Raw genomic sequence first — 23,340 nt, 5'->3', positions numbered from 1 at the left:
TTGGTTTATTCAGATTGTATCTCATCTTGGTGCATTCAACTAAATCAGAATCTCTCTGCTAGGCCGTATTATAAGTGCTTTAGTAAATAATGATGTATAACCTGAACATATTTAATTACACAAAAAAGCTGATGCATATGTACATAGGAAAGGAGGGTAGGAGATGATGCATAATGGATTATCTTTCATTTTAAGTCCTCTCACTTATTAAAATAACTTTGAATAAGGATGTCAAATCTTTCTTCTTTTTATTTAGCCAGTTGAAAAGAAAACAATTGTAGTAATTCTATTATAAAACAAAATAATAATTTCCTTTCCTTTAAGAGTTCTTTGACTTATTAGATATTCCCTGTCATCCTCACATTTTTTTTTTTTTATGATTTATTTGAGAGAGGGAGAGAGAGAACACGTGTGCACGTGTGTTTGGTGGCGGGGGCGGGGAGGCTAGCAGGAGAGGCAAAGACAGAGTCTTAAGCACATTTTGTGTTGAGATGGTAGAGGTGGGTTTGATCTCATGACCCTGAGTTCACCACTCAACCAAGAGTCAGACTGAATGTACCAAGAAACCAAGAGTCAACTGAATGTACCACCCAGGCACCCCCTCCTCACATTTTTCTGGTTGTCCCAAATACTATATGTATCCTTGGAGAGTATTTTCTACCCAAACCACCAATCTGTTCAAAGCTTTTCCCAACAGAAAGCTCACAATATATACCTGTCAGGACCCAGAGCACCATGAAACACATGAAACCTAGCATCTGTAACTGACTCTATTACTTCTGTCATCTAGAAAAGGGCTGCTATTTCAAGTAATGTATCATGTGTCAAAGGGTATGTGATGAAATTAAGGGTGTTTGAACTAAGGGCCTTTCACCACCTAATGTAAGACTGAAGGGTGTGTCAGAAGTCAGGGACAAGGTCTTCTCAAACATAAACGTCTTCTCAAACATAAACAACCAATACCCTTAATTTCCAGCCCTTCAGCCACCTCTCTTGCCCACTGCCTTATGTACAGATTGTTCAAGCATAACACTTTTCTGTGTTATGAATGATCTTCCTTAAATACTAGTCAACTACCTATTGCTCAGTTGAGCGAAACCTCAAGACTAAAATTTTTTGGAAAGGCAGAAATACAGATTTATCAATAACAGAGAGACATGTGAACATAAAGACCCAGTACTGAGAAAGGCTTCCAGAGAATGGAATTTAGTGCCACCATCAAATGACATGCATCATAAATATTCCTGGCTTATTTCATGAAATGGGTTTGTTTTCCTACAAGGCTTCCTGACAATCAATATATATCACTTTTTATACCAATATATCACTATTATGGTAACAGAGCTACTTTTGCTGTACCATCAATAAGGCCAGGCAAGCTATTCAATGAATGACAAACATGGGGAAATTTTGGCTATTTGCAACTTCAACTACAAACTGCCTAACAGGGGCACCTGGGTGGCTCAGATGGTTAAACACATGGCTCATTTTTTTTTTTTAAAAGATTTATTTATTTTAAAGAGGGAGAAGAGTAGGAGAGAGGTGCGTAGTGAGCGGTAGGGGCAGAGGAACAGAGAATCTCCAGCAGATTCCTCTCTGACAATACATGGGCTCAATCTAACGACCCTGACATCATGATCTAAGTCAAAAATCAAGAGGCAACACTTAACTGACTGGGGGTCCCTAAATATCAACTCTTCATTCTCAACTCAGGTCTTGATCTGAGAATCGTGAGCTCAAGTTCCATGTTGGCTCCATACTGGGCATGGAGCCTACTTAAAAAAATGAAAACTAAAAAAATAAATTCCACGAGAAACTACAGAATGCCCAAGACTAACAGTAAATGAAAACCAACTTTTGCTTATTTCTGCTTGACTGGGCCTACATAACGCAGACTTCCAACAAATTTATCTTGACGTTCTTTAATGCTCTACAACACTCTATGATGCTGCTCTAACAACCCAGATTTTTAAAATGTCAATCCTAATTTCTTGTAGTTGTATTAAGAAAGAGGACTGGGGGGGGGGGGGTGCTTGGGTGGCTCAGTGGGTTAAAGCCTCTGCCTTCAGCTCAGGTCATGATCCCAGGGTCCTGGGATTGAGCCCTGCATCGGGCTCTCTGCTCCGTGGGGAGCCTGCTTCCTCCCGTCTCTCTCTCTCTGCTTGCCTCTCTGCCTACCTGTGATCTCTGTCTGTTGAATAAATAAATAAAATCTTAAAAAAAAAAAAAAAAAAAAAGAGGACTGGGGTGCCTAGGTGGCTCAGTCAGTCGGGTGTTGTACTCGTGATTTTGGCTCAGGTCATGATCTCGGAGTCGAGAGATCAAGCTCCGCATCAGGTTCTACACTCAGTGTGGAGTTTGCAGGAGATTCTCTCCCTCTCCCTCTGCCCTTCCTCCTGTTCGCTTTCCTTCTCTCTCAAAATAAAAATAAATAAAATATTTTAAAGTGGTTTAAGCCCCTGCCTTCAGCTCAGGTCATGGTCTCAGGGTCCTGGGATCAAGCCCCGAGTCGGGCTCTCTGCTCAGCAGGGAGCCTGCTTTCCCCCTCACTTTGTCTGCCTCTCTGCCTTCTTGTGATCTCTCTATCAAATAAATAAATAAAATCTTGAAAAAAAATTGAAAAATTAGAGGATTTAAAGTTTTATAAGTACTACAGAGAACTGATGAAATTGATCCTATCTGCAAATGAACAAACTAATATGCAAGCTTAAAGGTAGTGACTATACATATATGCACATTGTGTATATATGTGTGTGTAAATATACACATATTTACTTATTAAATCCTCTTTTGTCAATCTCGGCCAATGTCATACTCAATAATCTGAATCTGTAATGCTCTTTAATTCTTGTAAGACAATGATTTCTGGCATCTATTCAACCGAATAAGCGTAATTATAAGCAAGTGGATAGGGGAAAGAAATATGGTTCCCGATATGTGTAGAAATTTTCAATTCAGGTTCTGGTTTCTCTGTTGAGGGTTAATGTTAGTATTTTATTTCTCTCTTCTCCCTGTACCAGTGCAATTTCTTTCAAAGGTAAGTAATCTACTTGTAGACTTACAGAATAGATAATACTGATATATATTAATATGCATTTTAAATTGAGAATAAGAATTTTTAAAATAAGGAAAAGAGAAACTTCTACTTACTTTTAAAGTCTGATTTGCAAACTATAAGCATAATCAAACTAATTCCAATAAAAAGATCTCAACCTTTGGGGCACCTGGGTGGCTCAGTTGATTAAACGTCTGCCTTCAACTCCGGTCATGATCCCAGGGTCCTAGGATAGAGCACCACACCGGGCTCCCTGCTCATTGGGGAGCATTGCTTCTTCCTCCCTTTGCCTCCCCCCTATTCAGGTTCTTTCTCACTTGCTCTGAACGTGTGCTCTCTTTCCCTCTCTCAAATAAATAATCTTAAAAAAAAAAGTTTCTCCCATTAATAATTTATTATAAAACTCAAGATTACACAAAAAATTGTGAAATTGTTAAAATTTTTATTATAAAAAGAATTTTTTTTAATATGGAAAACTTTTTTTTTAAAGATTTTATTTATTCATTTGAGAGACAGAGAGCATGAGCAGGGGGAGGGGCAGTGGAGAGGGAGAAGTAGGCTTCCTGCCAAGCAAAAAGCCCAATGTAGGGCTCTGATCTAAATCTAAAAATCTAAATGTGAGACCTGAAACCATAAAAATCTTAGGAGACAAAACAGGCAGTAACTTCTTTGACATCGGTCATAACAACTTCTTTCCAGATATGTCTCCTGACGTAAGGGAAACAAAAGCAAAAATAAACTATTGGGACAACATCAAAATAAAAAGCTTCTGCGTAGTGAAAAGAAACAATCAACAAAACTGAAAGGCAACCTACAGAATGGGTAAAGATATCTGCAAAAGACATATCCAATTAAGGGATAGTATCCAAAATCTATAAAGAACTTAAAAAACTTAAAACTGCAAAACCAAATAATCCAATTAAAAATAAGCAGAAGAGGGCGCCTGGGTGGCTCACTGGGTTAAGCCTCTGCCTTCGGCTCAGGTCATGATCTCAGGGTCCTCGGATCGAGTCCCGCATTGGGCTCTCTGCTTGGCAGGGAGCCTGCTTCCTCCTCGCTCTCTGCCTACTTGTGATCTCTCTCTGTCAAATAAATAAAATCTTTTAAAAAAACAAAAAAAAAGCAGAAGACATGAACAGACATTTTCTCAAGGAAGAACTATAGATGGCCAACAGATACATGAAAAGATGCTCAACAACACTCATCAGGGAAATGCAAATTAAAACTACAATGAGGTATCATCTCACACTTCTCAGAATGGCTAAAATTAACAACACAAGAAACAACAGGTATGGTGAGGATATGGCAAAAAAAAAAAAGGGCCCTCATGCACTGTTGGTGGGAATGCAAACTGGTGCAGTCACTGTGGAAAACAGTAAGGAGGTTCCTCAGAAAGTTAAAAACAGAACTACCTCATGAGCCAGCAATCATATTTCTGGATATTTACTCAAAAAAAGATAAGAACACTAATTCAAAGGGATACATGTACCCCTATGCTAACTGCAGCATTATTTACAATAGCCAAGATATGGAAGCAGTCCAAGTGTCCATCAATTGATGAATGGATAAAGAGGTGATGTATATACCTACAATGGCATAGTCATAAAAAGAATGAAATCTTGCCATTTAAAAGGATATGGATGGAGCTAGAGTATAATGCTTAATAAAGTAAGTCAGAGAAAAATAAACAGCATATGATTTCACTTGTCTGTAAAATTAAGGAAACAAGCAAAGGTTAAAAACTGAGAGACAGATGGGGCGCCTGGATGGCTCAGTGGGTTAAGCCGCTGCCTTCGGCTCAGGTCATGATCTCAGGGTCCTGGGATTGAGTCCTGCATCAGGCTCTCTGCTCAGCAGGGAGCCTGCTTCCTCCTCTTTCTCTCTGCCTGCCTCTCTGCCTACTTGTGATCTCTCTCTGTCAAATAAATAAATAAAATATTAAAAAAAAAAAAAAAACTGAGAGACAGAGAGACAAATCAAGAAACAATTAGAATAAACTGTTGGTTACTGGGGGGGGGGGGGGTTGGAGGAGAATAGGTGAAACAGGTTATGGGGAACGAGGAGTGTACTTGTGGTAAGTAGAGTGATGTATGGAAGTGCTGAATTATTATACTGTACACTTGTAACTAATAAAACACTGTTATGTTAACTACATTAAAATAAAAACTTGAAATCTTTTTTTTAAAAAGATTTTACTTATTTATTTCAGAGAGAGAGAGAGAAGGCCTGGGAGCCAAGGGAGGGGCAAAGGGAAAGGGAGAGGCAGAGTATCTCAAGCAGACTTCTGAGGAGCTTGATCTCAGGACCCTGAGACCATTACCCGAGCTGAAAGCAAAAGTTAGCTGCTTGCTTAACTGACTGAGCCACCCAGGTGCTTCCAGAAGGACTAGCCTCAGAGTAGCAGATTAATTCTTTATTCTTGTATATAACAATTTCCTAAGTGCCATACTGAATTCCTTGGGCAATTCATCCTTCCTTTCTACTACCCAAGCACAAACTGTGGTGTAACTTTCTTTATGGGATGCCTGAGTGGCTCAGTCATTAAGCATCTGCCTTCGGCTCAAGTCATGATCTCAGGATCCTGGGATCAAGCCCAGCATTGGGCTCCCTGCTCTGGCGGGAAGCCTGCTTCTTTCTCTCCCACTCCCCCTGCTTGTGCTCCTTCTCTCGCAGTGTATCTCTGTTAAATAAATAAATAAAATCTTTTAACAAATAAATAAATAAATAAACAAACACTGCAATCCCAAAGAACAAGGGTTAGTTCTATTCATGCCAATAAAGGGGCATACCTTGTTAATAATAAAGATTATTACAAAAGCAGGATTTTAGCATTATGAGATCCAAAGAGGATCAATTACCTATGTCCTAAATTTCATAAATGTTTTTGCAATTCAGATTTTTAAGCTTAAACACAATAGGACTATATAATCATTTAAAAAAATTATATCAGGTTATACACCAAACTTTGCTGCCATTCATTTAATAAAATTTGAGTGCTTGGAGCAAAAGCAGTAAATAAACAGACATGGTCCCTGCCCTCAAAGGGTCTAGATTCAGGGAAGAAAGAAAGAAAAAAAAGGTAAAGCATTTGCAACTTTATATTGGTTGCAGGTTGTGAAGGGTAGATAATCATCTTCTGGTTTCCATATACCTGTGTTGTTTGATTTGTTCCAACACACCTTATTCATGATAAAAAAAAAAAAACCACAAAGTAGCAAAGTAATAAAAGATACAAGTTATACATACTCATTACAGAGAAATTAAAAGATATACCTATATAAATAGAAAATGAAGTCGGCCTGGGGACACCTGGGTGGCTTAGTCTGTTAAGCAGCTGACTCTTGGTTTCAGCTCAGGTCATGATCTCAGGGACCAAACTCTGTGTTCAGTGGGGAGTCCTTTGAGGATGTGAGTGCCCGCTCTCCCTCCCTCCTTCTCCCCTCTCACCCAATTGCATGCTCTCTTTCTCAAATAAATAAATCGATCTTTAAATGAAGATTCTTGCCTGTCATTCTATCATCCTCATATCACTTATTCACATTCTGATGAAAATTCTCTTAAACTTCTTTTTAGGATAGTGATGCACAAGCATATATGTAATATAAACATGGGCTTATATTTCATGCTGCTTTTTTTATAGCCTGCTTTTTCCATTTAGTATTAGAAATATTTTTCGGGATGTGTCCAGATCTACAGTATTATTTCTCAACAATGTGGCTTTCTACTTTGGGAAGTTTAAGGTTTAAGAGACAATAATAGACATCTTCATTTTTTTCTACATTTAAAGTTCATGGATTATATAACATTAGCTGAATTAAAAAACAGGTAACTCTTCAATATCACAGATCTGTGCATTACTTAGGGCTCAGCATTAATTAAGATTTCTGGGCCAAAGTTGGACACCTAGTCAAATCAAGTAGCCAACTCATTTTTACTTTTTACTGCAAACCCCTAACTTAAGAGAACTTTCCCACTTCACTATGGTTAGCCACCTAGGCTACCCCTAAAAGTTACACCAAAAAGAAATTATTGTGTATTTGTAATATTAGAAAATAACAGTATAATGGTGTGCCTGGATGGCTCAGTTGTTAAGGGTCTGCCTTGAACTCTAGTCCTGATGCCAGGATCCTGCCCTGCCTCGGGCTCCCTGCTCAGTCTCGGGCTCCCTCTCCCACCCTCCCTGCTTGTATTCCCTCCCTCGTTCTCTGTCAAATAAATAAATAAAATCTTAAAAGAAAGAAAGAAAGAACAGTATAATAAACTAAGACAAAACCCATGAAATCAAATTAGTTTAGTTCTCTTTAATCGCGAGGCTTACTTGGGGGGGATAAGGAGGTAGATGAGGATGTCCAGAAATGAGAAAGTAACTTCTATGGCTATTTCAAAGCTTTAAGTGAAGTTAGTAAAACAAACTCTCTATTACATCAGTCACGATTTAAATTTATACTTAAAAGTTTCCTTTCCCTTCATACTGTTGTATTATTAGCACTTGTCACACTTATTAGCAAAGACTGAGGCTTTTTTAATCTCATAAACTAGAGAGGAAAGAAGAAAAGGGAAAAAGAAGAGATATTCTGGTAATGCTACTATGTAAGAGTTGGAAGTAGAGGAGGGAAAGGTAAGGGACTTTTTTTTTTTTTTTAAGATTTTATTTATTTATTTGACAGAGAGAGAGAGAGACAGAAGAGACACATGCCGAGAGAGGGAACACAAACACAGAGAGTGGAAGACCCTGGGATCATGACCTGAGCAGAAAGCAGACACTTAAGGACTGAGCCACCCAAGCACCTGGTAAGGGACTTTTGAAGTATGTATTTAGAATTCATGATGCATTCACACTTCAGCTAATCTCAGTTGTGAATGAGCAAAGGGAAGAGAAAGTCTACTCCATGATTCTCCAGGAAGAAAAAGACAATTCAAGAGGCAGCACTGCTTTAAAGACCGTAACAGAAACAAAGACAAAAAGAGTACAGTTTTATGCCAAATTCACATGTTGATGTGATAAAAACATTTAGTAATTTATAAAAATGAAATCCTCAAAAAAAAAAAAAAAAATGAAATCCTCACTTACTGACAATTTCCAGAATTCTAATTTTATCTAATACTAAAAATCTACTCTAGCCCACCAATATCTTTACTGTTTTTCTGAATACATCACGTCACATGGAGTTAACTTCCTCCATGACATCTTAGGTAGCATTCTGAAAACTCTAACATACTAAACTGTATGTCTATTTCTTTCTTTTTGAGTAACTATTTCCCTAATTAGTTTAGGTGTGTACTTTTAGATCATGAATTAAGGACAGAGGCTATTACTACTTTTAAAAATTTAACTTCCACCTCCAAAAGTCAGCATTAGATAAACTTCAAGGAATTTGATCTCCCCAGTTTTTGAGAAGCAGAGAAAAACATGCAACCAGGCAAAAACCTTCCAGGAATACGAAGTTATGCTTTCTGGACCTAGTTAGTGCCCTATATAGTCAAAGAGGCAGAAAAGCTTTTTTGTTTTTATTTTTTATTTTATTTTTTTTAAGAAGAGTATGGGCATGAGAGTAGGGGAGAGAGGGAAAGAGAAATCTTAAAGGCTTGATCTCACGACTCTGAGATCATGACCTAAGCCAAAATCAGGAGTTGGACATTTGACTGACTGAGCCACCCAGGATCCCCTTGTTTGTTTTTAAATAACGAAAAAAAAATTACTGAAGACAACTTCTGGCATCTAAAATTTAATTTAATCAGCCTCGCTTGCAAAGTTATTACTACACCAGCAGATCATGCCTTCTGTAATGCTTCATTTTTGCCTGTTTCTCACAGACTGAAAAACTGGCTAATGTCCATGTTTTGGCCAAGTCCTGTTCCCTTTCACATGCTAATTTATTTATTGCTTGGACAAGAGTTTCTAAATATAAACCCATTTCACATTTTATAAAATAAAGAATTTGAGTAGTAGTAGAGCATGGGAAGTTGGGAAGCTTTATCCTTCAATGGCAGGTTCTGCTTGGCACAATTTCAAGTTATATTCTGGAATACCTGTGTATGTTCTGGTTTTCTTCAGCAACCCAAAAATATGTTCATCAAATCAAGATCTAAATGGGTCATTTCAATTTATTAATAAAAGACCTGTCTTGTTCAAGAATCTAAAAAAACGTACTGGTTAGATTTTTAAAAAAATTTATTTATTTATTTATTTATTTTATTTGACAGGCATAGATCACGAGTAGGCCCAGAGGCAAGCAGAGGGGAGCGGGAGCAGGCTCCCCGGTGAGCAGAGAGCCTAATGGGATGCCTGGCTCTATCCCAGGACCCTGAGATCATGACCTGAGCCCAAGGCAGAGGCTTAACCCACCGAGCCCACCCAGGCACCCCTGTACTGGTTAGATTATTATTACAAACATATGTACTGTTAGGGTTGTGTCATTTATTACTTTGAATATACATGTGTATTTGAATATAGTAGGTGGTATTTCTACTAGAATCTTACTTCATTTCCAGGATTCTGAACCCAAATGGGGAGCATAAGTGGATTACAATTCATTAAAAAGATAAAGAAATCTTTTCTTTTTCTTGCAAAAGGCTGAGTTCACTGACAGATAATTAACATTATACTTACTTTCACATAAACATAGCTTAAGTTTTGAGGACCAGAGACAACGTAGTAATACGCTAACATTTCATTTCCAAGCTTTATTCTCGTTTTAAATGTTCTCAAACCATATTTTCCTTCATCCCTTTCTAGTAACTTCTTGTACACATGGTAATTCTTTTTTTTTTTTTTTTTTAAGATTTTATTTATTTATTTGACACAGAGAGAAATCACAACTAGGCAGACAGGCAGGCAGAGAGAGAGGGGGAAGCAACCTCCCTGCTGAGCAGAGAGCCTCATGCTGGAACTTGATCCCAGGACCCTGAGATCATGACCTGAGCCAAGGCAGAGGCTTAACCCACTGAGCCACCCAGGTGCCCCACACATGGTAATTCTTTTTTTCTTTCTTTTTTTTTTTTTAAAGATTTTATTTATTTGATAGACAGAGATCACAAGGAGGCAGACAGGCAGAGAGAGAGAAGGAAGCAGGCTCCCTGCCGAAAAGAGAGCCCGACTCGGGGCTCCTAGGATCACGACCTGAGCCGAAGGCAGAGGCCTTAACCCACTGAGCCACCCGGGCGCCCCACACATGGTTAATTCTTTAATAAACATCCCTTCAATGAATCTGAACTTCATTATTATGCTACCTTTTTGACCCTATCTCAAAAAACTAAGTTGTTTTGTTTTCTTGTTTTATCAGTAACAGACAAACCACAGTAGAGTATTAAAGTTGAATACTGTCTAGAGTCAAATCATTACCCACCATTCTTCAATGTATATCTGAGAAGTTTTTTGTTTTAAGATTTTATTTATTTATTCCCAGAGAGAGAGAGTGAGCACAGGCAGGCAGGCAGGCAGCACAGGCAGGCAGAGAGGCAGCAGAGGCAGAGGGAGAAGCAGGCTTCCTGCCAAGCAAGGAGCCTGATGTAGGACTCGATCCCAGGACACTGGGATCATGACCCAAGCCAAAGGCAGCCGCTTAACCAACTGAGCCACCCAGGTGTCCCTATCTGAGAAGTTTTTAAAATTTAATTTTATTTAAAGTCAATTAATTAACATATAGGATATTATCAATTTCATAGGTAGAGTTCAATAATTCATTAGTTTTATGTAACACCCAGCGCTCATTACATCACATGTCCTCCTTAATGCCCATCACCTTGTTACCCCATCCTACCTTCCCCTCCAACAACCCTCAGTTTCTTTCCTATGGTTAAGAGTCTTCTGGGTGCCTGGGTGGGTGGCTCAGTTCTTAATCTCCCTTCAGCTCAGGTCATGATCCCAGGGTCCAGGGATCAAGGCCTGCATAGGGCTCCCTGCTCAGCAGGGAGCCTGCTTCTCCCTCTCACACTCCCCTTGCTTACATTCCCTCTCTTGCTGTTATTTTTCCCTCCCTTCCTCTATGCTCTTCTGTTTTCTTAAATTCCACATGAATGAAATTATATGGTATTTGTTTTTCTCAGACTGACTTATTTCCCTTAGCATAACACCCTCTAGTTCCATCCATGTCACTGCAAGATATCTTTTATTTTGATGGCTGAATAATTAATATTCCCTTTGTGTATACATATCATATTTTCTTTAACCGCTCATCTGTCCATGGACATCTGGGCTCTTTCCATAGTTTGGCTATTGCGAACATGGAAAACTTTTAGAAGATATTCATAGCTGCTAAAGATGTAGCAAAAATAAGTCCGCATTATTACCTCAAAATATACTAGGTTAAACTTAAATATGGGATGCCTGGCTGGCTCAGTCGGTTAAGCATCTGTCTTCAGCTCAGGCGGCGATCCCAGTCCTGGAATTGAGTCCCACATTGGGCTCCTTGCTCTCCCTCTGCCTGCCACTCCCCTGCCTGTCTTTCTCTCAGACAAATATAAAAAATCTTTAAAAAACAAAAACAACCAGGGCGCCTAGGTGGCTCAGCTGGTTGGGCAACTGCCTTTCCATTCAGGTCATGATCCTGGAGTTCCAGGATCGAGTCCCACACTGCACTCCCTGCTCAGCAGGAAGTCTGCTTCTCCCTCCAACCTTCCCCCTCATGCACGCTCTCTCTCAAATAAATAAATAAAATCTTAAAAAAAAAAAAAACTTAAATAGCTGCCTTAATTGCTGACAAGACTATATTGTCTTTTAAAATAATTATCAGTTCCTTTATTAGAAATATTCAATTTTCTTTTTTTTTTAAAGATTTTATTTATTTGTCAGAGAGAGAGCGAGCGAGAGCGAGCACAGGCAGACAGAGTGGAAGGCAGAGTCAGACTCCCTGCGGAGCAAGGAGCCTGATGTGGGACTCGATCCCAGGACGCTGGGATCATGACCTGAGCTGAAGGCAGCTGCTTAACCAACTGAGCCATCCAGGCGTCCCAGAAATATTCAATTTTCAAAGGAGTGTTTTTATTTTCCTGGGAACTGTAGTTATCGTTAAACCATCTGTTTTCCCTCTACTAACTTCTCAAGTAGTATTCTAGATGGCAGCAAATACAAACATCATTACACAGTCACAATAGAAAGGACGGGTCTTGGGCACCTTAGTGGCTCAGCTGATTAAGTGTCTGCCTTCAGCTCAGGTTATGATACCAGATGCTGGGATCAAGTCCCATATCAGGCTCCCTGCAGGGAGCCTGCTCCTCCCTCTCCCTCTGTCCCTCCCCTCCATTCAGCTTGCGCTCTCTCACACACTCCCTCTCTCTCAAAATAAATAAATAAAATCTTAAAAGAAAAAAAAAGAAAGAAAGAAAGAAAGAAAAAGAGAAGATTTGTCTTTCTTTCATTTTTATTTAAGTAATCTCTACACCCAACATGGGGCTCAAATTCACCCATGACTCACATACTCTTCTCAATGAGCCAGTCAGGCACCCCAAGGATATGTATTTCTAATCTCCAGAGCAGGTACTTCAAACCTGAATTCCACTAACCCCATTAAGGATTCGTTCAGCTGAGCAAAATAAAAGCCTGCATCTAATAGAGTGAACTGATAAAGATAACATTGGAAGCAATGTGAAGTATTTTGCTGATTATATCCAAAGAGGGTAAGAAAGTCCTCCAAGTCAATAAAGACACAATCTGGGGCACGTGGGTGGCTCAGTAGGTTAAACCACTGCCTTCGGCTCAGGTCATGATCTCAGGGTCCTGGGATTGAGCCCCGCATTGGGCTCTCTGCTCAGCAGGGAACCTGCTTCCTCCTCTCTGCCTGCCTGCCTCTGCCTGCTGGTGATCTCTCTCTGTCAAAAATAAATAAAATCTTTAAAAAAAATAAAAAATAAAAAAAATAAAGACACCATCTATTTCATTTAACTTGTGGCATTTAAGAGAATTTGGGGGGCACATGGTTAGCTCAATCAGGGGAGTGTACAACTCTCGATCTTGAACTTGTGAGTTCAAGTCTAGAGCTTACTTTTGAAAGTTTTTAAAAATTAAAAAAAAAAAAACACAGAATTTTGGAAACCATAATTTTAAGTTATATAAACATATACTTCCTGAATACAAAGGAAAACTATTCTGCCAAATTTTATAGAAATCATCTTACTACCCTTAAAATACACAAACATTTTGTTCCCTATCATTTGTGTGGTCAAAATTTACGATTTAGTACACAACAGTCAATGGCCAAACAATTTACATAAACCTGTGATATCATGATTTATATGCTATATTCCATCACAGCTTCTGACTAACCATTCCTGTATCAGAAAAGACATATAAAAGAGTTAGGAGGAGTTAGGAGCAGAGGTTCTTAGTCTCTTTGGTGCCACAGATTCCTTTGACAATTCGGTAAAACCTGTCATTATTCTTGTCAGAATAATGTTTTTAAATGCATAAAATACAAACATACAATTGTCAAAATATATTTTTAATTGACATGTGCTTTTAAAAATAACAAGTTAGATAAGATCTAGTAGTTGGTCTAATAATTACAGTAACTTTAAAGTAATGATGAGTTTAAACAATTTCAAGTTGGCTGCAACCACTGTATCATATGAAAATGATGACAAAGTCACAGGTGCTGCAAAACTACTCATTGCTTGTTGCCTACATTCATAGTCGGAATAACTAGATTTTATGTAGAAGTTAATGAGAAGATGTAACTTTTTTTCTTCAGCAAATTCAGAGACCCCCTGCATTCCATTGACCATGGAAGACCAATCTGCAGATCCAGATTAAAAACCGCTGATAGGGGAAGAGAAGAGAGAGTTAACAAAGTAAAACCCGAGTCTCAAAACTATATAAGGCAACTCTGAAAAGCCCTGTTAGAAGTACAGTTATCATGATGAACACTGAGTAATGTACAGAATTGTTCAATCACTATATTGTATATCTGAAACTCATAACACTGTTAAATGTATTAGATTTAAAATAAAAACTTAAAAAAAAAAAAGCCCTGTTGCTATCCAACACAGTTTAACACACTAGAGCAGTATTTTCAAGCTTTCATTCACTCAATAATTTTGGTGATTTACACAGTAAGAGCAAAATCAAAGGGGAGAAATATTTTTCAACAAATGATCAAATATGTAGCTTACAATGCTTGTACATTTTGAGAAACTTCTCCTTTATATGAAGGCTAAGTCACTGTAATCACATCAGATTAGATTTAACAATACTATCAGCTGTGATTAGTACCATAGTAGTAGTAAGGAAAACCAACAGTGCTGGACCCTGCTTCTTCTGCCTAAGTCGTCAGTTATACTCCTCAACAGCTTAGCCCCTGAGCCAGTCTCCCTTTTGGTAGATGTGAACTCCTGCTGTCACTGTGTGCACTGTGACCCCAGAAGAGAAAGCATCATTTCCTTAAGATCAGCATTGCTGGGGGGCACCTGGGTGGCTCAGGGGGTTAAAACCTCTGCCTTCAGCTCAGGTCATGATCTCAGGGTCCTGGGATGGAGCCCCTCAAGCCCCGCAAGCCCCACATAGCATCGGGCTCTCTGCTCAACAGGGAGCCTGCTCCCGCCTCCCCACACCCCCAGTCAAATAAATAAGTAAAATCTTAAAAAAAAAAAATCATCATTGCTGTTTCATTACTTCCTTATAGGAAACACAAGGGCTCAAACATCTCAACTATACTAAACTTGGCATATAGATCATTATAAAATGGATCCTATAACCGGGCAAAGAGAAAAAAAAAAATTACAGGGAAAAAAGCATGGAGAAAAAGTTCAGTTTGTCAGTGCAAGTTAAAGGAAGAATAACATACAACTCAGAAGGGTAACCTGGCAGTCATATACTGAAAACTTTATCCAGACAAGTATTAAATTTGGTAGGCATTAGAAAACCATGAGAAAATGTTGATTATAGAAATGACATGATCAGACTGGTAGGAAATCAGTTATGGTTGAATAATCTTCAAAAAAGCAGGAAAAAATATACAGTGGAAAAAAGACACACTCTTTAATAAATGGTGCTGGGAAAATTGGACAGCTATGTATGGAAGAATGAAACTCGACCATTCTCTTACACCATACACAAAGATACACTCAAAATGGATAAAAGACCTCAACATGAGGCAGCAATCTATCAAAATCCTAGAAATCATAGGCAGTAACCTCTTCAACATCGGCCACAGCAACTTTTTTCAAGACACGTCTCCAAAGGCAAAGGAAACAAAAGCGAAAATGAACTTTTGGGACTTCATCAAGATCAAAAGTTTCTGCACAGCAAAGGAAACAGCCAACAAAACAAAGAGGCAACCCAGAGAATGGGAGAAGATATATGCAAATGACACCACAGACAAATGGGCTGATATCCAGAATATATAAAGAACTCCTCAAATTCAACCCTCAAAAAACAGATAATCACATCAAAAAATGGGCAGAAGACATGAGCAGATACTTCTTCAAGGAAGACATACAAATGGCTAACAGACACATGAAAAAATGTTCATCATCATTAGCCATTAGGGAGATTCAAATCAAAACCACATTGAGATACCACCTTACACCACTTAGAATGGCCGAAATTAACAAGACAGTAAAAACGAGTGTTGGAGAGGATGTGGAGAAAGGGGACCCCTCTTACACTGTTGGTGGGAATGCAAGTTGGTGCAGCCACTTCGGAAAAAACAGTGTGGAGATTCCTTAAGAAACTAAAAATAGAGCTACCCTATGACCCTGCAATTGCAATACTGGGTATTTACCCCAAAGATACAGATGTAGTGAAGGGCTATCTGTACCCCAATGTTCATAGCAGCAATGGCCATAGTTGCCAAACCGTGGACAAAACCAAGATGCCCTTCAACAGACGAATGGATAAAGATGTGGTCCATATATACTATGGAGTATTATGCCTCCATCAAAAAGGATGAATACTCGGGGCGCCTGGGTGGCTCAGTGGATTAAAGCCTCTGCCTTCAGCTCAGGTCATGATCTCAGGGCCCTGGGATCAAGCCCCATATCAGGCCCTCCTGAGCAGAGAACAGGCTCCCTGCTTCCCTTCCTCTATCTCTGCCTGCCTTTCTGCCTACTTGTCAACTCTGTCTGTCAAATAAATAAATAAAATCTTAAAAAATATTAAAAAAAGAGAGAAGTGAGCTGGGGGAAACTGGAGGGGGAGACAAACCATGAGAGACTGTGGACTCTGAGAAACAAATTAAGGGTTTTGGAGGGGAGAAGGGTGGGCATGGGTGAGGCTGGTGGTGGGTATTAAGGAGAGCATGTACTGCATAGAGTACTGGGTGTGGTGCATAAACAATGAATTTTGGAACACACACACACAAATAAAATTAAATTAAATTTTAAAAAAGGAACTGGTAGAACACCATAGAACAGACTGGAGAAGGGGAACGGCAATGATCGGAGGTACAAGGCCACAGCAAAAATCATAGCAGCAGCCAAAACTAGGGAGTAATGATAAAATGAAAAGCGGGGTTGGTGGAGGGAGAGAATGGACACAAGAGATAAGAAGAGGAACTCTGGCACATAGTTGCATTTGGGAGAGCAGGGGACCCACTAGGGAAGTATTAAGATGACTCAGAGGTTTTAAGCCTAACTACCTGAAATAATGTAATCAGAAGAAAAGACTAGGTTTGGGGGATGAAGGGAAGTTGAGAACAGGCAGAAATAATGAACCTCAGGTAACATTTTAAGTATGAAATGCCCAAGAGATAACTACAAAAGCAGATCACAGATAAGAGTAATCAATCTCTGTATTTAAGGAATTTTAATTCTATATTCCAGTTACAGCTTGAGATTTAGATTTGGTAGTGATTCTACCAGAAATTCCACAAAAGCTATGGGAACAAATAAACTGAAAGAGCAGAGAAGACCAAAAGAGACCCTATCAATGTAAGAATAGAAATTCTAAATATTCCAAATACTAAAAACCATTTGAAATGCTCATATCGAGTGCTAAAAACATTTTAACAAAATACCGGCTTTTAAAGAGGCTATATCTTGATACATTTAAATACATTTCTCCAGGGGCACTTGGGTGGCTCAGCGGGGTTAAGCATCTGCCTTAGGCTCAGGTCAGGATCCCTGGGATGGAGTACCACATCCCCACGTCAGGCTCATGGCTCCTGGCTCCGCGGGAAGCCTGCTTCCCCCCTCCCTCTGCCTGTCACTCACTCAACTTGTGTGCTCTGTCAAATAAGTAAATAAAATCTTAAAAAATACATACATACAAGCCTCCAAAAAAGATAGTGTCTCAATACATATGATATTCTATTAAAACACACAAACTTTGGGGCACCTGGGTGGCTCAGTCATTAACCATCTGCCTTCGGCTCAGGTCATGATCCCAGGGTCCTGGGATGGAGTGCCCCACTGGGTTCCCTGGGTTCCCTGGTAGGCAAGGAGCCTCCTTCTCGCCCTTCCCCTCCCCCTGCTTGTGTTCCCTTCTCTCTCAGTCTCTCTCTCTCTCTGTCAAAAAAACAAAAACAAAAACAAAACACACACAAACTTTAACTTGCCCTTACTATTCAAAAACCACTTAGAGGAAGGTAGTTAAAAGGTAACAAACTTCCAATCATAAGTACTAGATATGTTAAGGTAAAACATGATGACTATAATTAACACTATTATATTATATATAGGAAGGTTAAGAGAATAAATTCTGAGTTCTCTTTGAAAGGAAAAAAATTTTTTTGCTCTTTTTATCTGATGAGCTGATGGATGATAACTAAACTTATTTGTGGCAATCATTTCATAATATATGTTAGTCAAGCCATCATGCTATGTATCTTAAACTTACACAGTAATGTCAGTTATATCTCAAAATAAAACTGGGGGAAAAAACCCTATTTTCTATAGAGGTATTCTAGTTAATCAATTAGGAAGGAATGTTAGAGAGGGGTGCTTGCTTGGCTCAGTCGCTTGCCTGCCTTCCCTGCCTTAGGCTCTGATTCTGATACCAGAGTCCTGGGATCAGCCCCGCATCAGGCTCCCTGCTCTGCGGGAAGCCTGCCTCTCCTTCTCCCCCTGCTTGTGTTCCCTCTCTCTGTGTCAAATAAATAAAATCTTTAAAAAAATAAATAAATAAAAAGATTTTATTTATCTGAGAGAGAGAAAACAAGCAGGAGGAGCAGCAGGCAGAATGAGAAACAGGCTCTCCACTGAGCAGGGAGCCACATGTAAAACTTAATCCCATGACCCTGGGATCACAACCTGAGTCAAAGGCAGATGTTTAACCGACTGAGCCACCTAGGCATCCCTAAATAAATAAAACCTAAAAAAAAAAAAAAAAAAGAGGAATAGGAGAGAAAGGCCATTTGCAAGCCACTAGTGAAGAAATGGAGACACACCATTAATTTAGCAGAGTCAGTGATAACCAAAGCCCTCCTGATGGAAATATACATCATCACCTGTGAATTGTATTTGTTCTCTCCTCCACACTGTTCCTACTCTCAGAAATCAAACCTGAACTGATCTAAGCATGCCTGAAGTCTTCAAACTAGCTACTAATTTATAGGAAATACGGGGAAGCCAGGGATACGCTGAACTAAAACATGTTAAAATTATTCCAGAGGGACATATTCAACAAAATCCAAAATAAGGGAAACCAGGAAAAATAAGCTGGTTCCTTCAGCAAATCAATGAAGAGAAATGACAAAGGGGGAAACTGCAGATTAAAAGATATAGCAACCAAACGTAATGTGTGACTGTGTTTGGATTCCAAATCAAACAAACCAATTACTTAAAAGCAACCTGGAGTGGAGTGGTGCCTGGGTGGCACAGGTGCTTGAACACCCAACTCTTTCTTGGTTTGGGCTCAGGTCACCATATCAGGGTAGTAAGATGGAGTCCGAATCAGGCTCCATTGTCCACACTCAGCATGAAGTCTGCCTGACTTATCTCTTTGCTCCCTCTCTACATGGTTTCTTTCTCTCTCTCAAATAAACATTTAGATCTTAAAAAATTAAAAAACAAACAAACAAACAAACAAACAAAAAACCCTAGGGGTACAATGCCTGGCTGGCTCAGTCAATAGAGCATGTGACTCTTGATCTTGGGGTCTTGAGCTCAAGCCCTGTGTTGGGTATAGAGCTTACTTAAAAAAACACAAACACAGAAACAAAAAACAAAGCCAACTGAGGAAAATTTGAATACTGCCTGGTTATTTGGTTATGTTCATTTTTACATATGAGACAACAGTATGTGGTTATGATTTCCTGGAATCCTATCTTTTAAAGATATACTTAAATATTCATAGACAAATTAATTATCCACATATGATTTGCTTCCGAATAACCCAGCAGGTGTAGGGGAGTAGAAAAGGGATAGATAAAACACTGGCTCTCAACTGCGTTTGAAATTTTTTGATAGAAGTTTGTTTAGAGGGGAATAAATAAGAAAAAAAAAATCACTATCAATAACACCAACAGAACTACAAAGAGGACAGGAATGGATTTGTTTTATTTCCAAGACTGACAACCCGAGCAGCCCTGGGTTAATCATACAATGTCTTAATTGCCCCCACTGGTTAAATGGAAATAAATACTATCCAGTAAACCCACAAAATCGTATTTGGTCAAGTTAGAAAGCTTGGAGATACTTTTAACTCTGGCTGCCCTAGTTTCCCACATCTGTGGGTTCCCCCCTCTCATGTCCTCCCACTACTGTCCATCACTGTGGTCTCACACACTCCCAAAAGCCTCCCTCAGCCTGTTTCCCACATTGTATACAGAATGAAGTTCCTAAAAAGCAAAATACGATCCTCAACTCCACTTCAAACCCTTAAACTGCTTTTGATTAGCTACAAGGCAAGAGTGCTTCCTTAAATTTTTAAGATAGTCCCTTCCTTAATTCTTTAAAATGACTTATAAGGCTTTCCATTATCTGATATTATCTATCTCTCCAACTTCCATCTCTCCCAAATCTCCCTTCTCCCTCTTATGCTTTAGCTTTGGTAAATTCATGCAGTTTTTCCAACGTACCCTGTACTCTGGAGCTTCAGCATTCATTGCTGGAATGCTTTTTCCACCATCACTTCCTGGCTCAGTTAGCTCCTAACCGTCAAGTCTAAAAAGTTAAGTAGCATTTCCTCACAGAAGCCTACCCAGATTGCTTCTATACTAGGTTGGGTGTCTTCGCATAAGTATAGAATACACCATTTCGTTCCCCAGGAATCTGTACTTTCTCTATCATAACACTCAGTATTTCTTTATAAAGAGTAGTTGTAGTAACCACTGTTACCAGTTTATCTGCTCTTCAGTTAAACTACAAACTCCAGGAGGAACAGGGCCAGAACCTGTTTATTGCTGAAACCTAAGTCTCTTAGTGCCTAGCAGCTAATAACAAATTGCTGAATACATAAATACCCACAACTCTCTAGTCTGTTTTTCTCACATCCAAGTTCCATCTTCATCTGCTCAAAAACAGACTGACCATATAGGCATTTACAAGGACCTAAATCCTACATAGGGATGCATTATAAAGTGGACTGAAAACACAATGGGAATGAAGGACATAAATTGGGCAAAAGCTACTCCAATATCTATTTTTAGTATAAAATAATTTACATCCATGTTAACAATTTTACAGAAAGCTCAAGAGTGCCGATCTGATTAACAGGAGTCAAAAGACATTAATTCCCACACAAACAACAAGTTTTCATCTAAAATGTTAAGTCACTTAACTTCTCCAATTTCAATTTCCTAATCTGTAAAACAAGGGAATCTGACTAGCGAGTCATTAAGATCTTTTCCAGGATTAATGTTATTTATATGCATTAATATTTAGAAGACAAAAAGACATGTAAAACTATTCAAACACTATCAAATGGTTTCATCCTATGACCTTTTTAAAAAATCTGTTTAGGGATGTTATAGCCTATTAGGTTAAGCTTACAACCAATGCTTTAAATCTATTCAGCTATAAAAATCTCACAAAATCTCTCCAGACCATTGACTTACATATTTAATAAGAGAAACTGCAATACGATTAAAAAACAGCATTTATCTAAACCCTAAATTACTCAAGTATGTTAAATTCTGAAATAAAACTTACCCATTACCTGTATTAAAGCCTAGATATCTTGAATTCCTGATTTTTTCCTATGGCAATTTTAAGGCAAAGTTGTACTTCACAGCATAAGACTTGGACTCATATGGGCTCTACTTAACGCCATACTAAAAAGCTGACGATACGCAGTCTCTAATTCACTCACAGTTCTGGTAAACGACACTGACATTGTTTATTGATGCCTAATTCCTAGTCATACTCTTCCAAACTTGCACACAATACTGAGTTCACGACATTCCACTAGTTACTAAGCCCACATTTGTTTTATCAGGCACTGATATGTGCGCATTTTATTTCGAAACCGGAATAACTTTTAGGAAATAATAAAAAACATTTCAAAACTAGCTATGGTAAAGAGTAGCTCTGTAAACATTCTACTGTTATCAGGAGGCGTCTAGCTCGTAAGCAAATGGTGCAAACCGGCTCAAGCAGAAATCCGTTTGTTTCTTGGTTGAAAATAATTACAAAGTGGTTTTGGCCAGTGCTCGTCACACCAAGTAAGTCGTGACAAAGAAATGAAATGCTAAAATGCACGTGGAAGAAAAGGATGTACTTGGAACAAAACGCGTGCATCTGACCAAGTGTAACGCTATCCTTCAGATCCCTCCCAACAGGGCCGCCTTCAAGACCAGGAGCGCGAGGGCGCTCCAGTCGAGATTCTGCAGCCACAGGTTGAATGACAAAGAGTCCCCGTCAGCACCAGTCCCCGCGTCGGCCAGCTGCACTATTCCCTCCGCAAAGTCCACGCGAACCCTGCAGTCACGTCTTGGCTGCGGGGACTGCGGCTCCCCAAACCACCCTCGCAAGTCACCAGGTGGGGCAAGGATTGGCTGGCCGAGGTTGGGGCGGGCATGCCACGAGTCCAAAATAACTCCCGCCCCGCGTCCCTTTCCTCCGAGCAGAACGCGGCCAGGAGAGCGGGGAGGCACCACGTGAGCCAGCCCCACGTCGTCCCTTTTCCAAATCAAAAGCATCTCTTGAGGAGACTCCTGAACGCTAGGGGAAAAGCTACTTCCCCAAGGTCACCGGCATCCAAACCCAACTCCCCGGCCAGGCCGGTGGCCCGCACCTGACTACGGGGCCGCAGCCCCTCCGGGCGAGGGAAGGCGCTGTCCCCATCGCCTCAAGGTCTCCTTCCCCAACGCCGCGTTCCGGTGCTACGCGGCTGCCCGCGGCCACGATGCCCCTGCCGGGCCGCATCCCTCCGCCGAGACCCAGGTCTGCGACCCAGTCCCGAGGCCCCCTCCCACCCGCCAGGGCGGCAGAGGCACCGCGGGGTCCGCGCCCAGCGCCGCCGCGGGCCGTTACCCAACTAACCGTTATGCGCGGTTCGCGCCGCCAAGCGTGTACGTGACACGGCTGGAGTCCCGCAGGGCCCAGGGTTCAGGTCGCGTCCTTCGCCAGCTACCTCGTTCGCTCGCTCGGGCACCCACGCGGCCGGCAGGTCACGTCGCAGCTCGCCAGCACTTTGTCGGGCCGGGCCCGCGGGGCTGCCTTATAATCCGCCGGGGCCCGAGCATGCGCACAGGGGGCGGAGTCGGCCCTCCCGGCCGCCGCCCCCTCCCCCCCCATACATACGCCCGAACAGCTACTCGCGCCTCCACACGCTCTCAGGCGCGCGCGCCCGCCCGTCCTCTGGCGCGCGCCGGCGCCCCCTCCCCGCCACGTGACCGGCGGCCCGGCAGGACCCGCGCCTCGCGCCCCCACCTCTGCGGCGTCCGATAGGGCTGGGGCTCTCCTCTGCGGACCTTGGCCCTCGGGTCTTCAGTCCAAGGAGTTCGCGGTGACCTACACGCGTGCGGGACTTCGGTGTCGGCCTCCCCCTCAGTCTCTGGCAGAGAAAAGGGAAAAGCCGCCAAGGACGGATGGGGCGTACCCCCGGGGGCCTGACTCAGGTGTGGGGGGCGACCGGCGCGGGGAGGAGCGGGGAAGCGACTGGAAGTGGAGGGACTGGGCAGAGTGTGAATGGACGCGTGGCCACCTCGGGCCCGGGAAGAGGCCGAAGGGGCGGGCGGAGAGAGCGCGGGCTGCGTCCTCAGCAGAGTTCGGGGAACTCAGGGAAGTCACTCAAACCCTCAGGGCCTGTTTCCTGTTCTCTAAAAAGGCAACCGTAGTAGAACCGACCTCCTGGGCACTTTTGGTGGTTTTGGGGAGAGAACTGATGCAACTTTCTTAATACAGAGCGTCCCCTGCGGCATTTGATGAAGGCTGGGCGTTAAACGCCGAAGTCGGGAGAGCAGAGCAGG

The 23,340-nt window shown here is 40.9% G+C and overlaps 1 protein-coding gene and 1 long non-coding RNA gene across 4 annotated transcripts in view; one reads left to right on the top strand and one right to left on the bottom strand.

Annotated features, from left to right (window-relative positions):
• Window positions 1-23,340, bottom strand: part of SLC16A1 (solute carrier family 16 member 1) — a 54,460-nt gene that overhangs the window by 25,845 nt on the left and 5,275 nt on the right. Inside the window, exons 1-2 of one of the 3 annotated variants that reach the window (XM_082685085.1) lie at window positions 22,802-22,876; window positions 22,412-22,588 (exon numbers count right to left, since the gene is read on the bottom strand). The exons of 1 other annotated variant lie outside the window; for it this stretch is intronic. The gene's annotated coding sequence lies outside the window, so the exon portion shown is untranslated. Of the gene's footprint in view, window positions 1-22,411; window positions 22,589-22,801; window positions 23,143-23,340 lie in introns of those variants that run through there. One more of the 3 variants, XM_082685086.1, reaches the window with a different exon arrangement.
• LOC309841723 overlaps window positions 23,276-23,340 on the top strand; it is a 62,900-nt gene continuing 62,835 nt past the window's right edge. The window contains exon 1 of the long non-coding RNA XR_014299269.1: window positions 23,276-23,339. This is a non-coding gene — a long non-coding RNA (uncharacterized lncRNA). The remainder of the gene's footprint in view (window position 23,340) is intronic.

Source organism: Mustela nivalis (genome assembly GCF_964662115.1).
Source record: "Mustela nivalis genome assembly, chromosome: 10".
Lineage (NCBI taxonomy): Eukaryota > Metazoa > Chordata > Mammalia > Carnivora > Mustelidae > Mustela > Mustela nivalis.
This window is presented reverse-complemented; position numbering and strand designations above follow the sequence as displayed.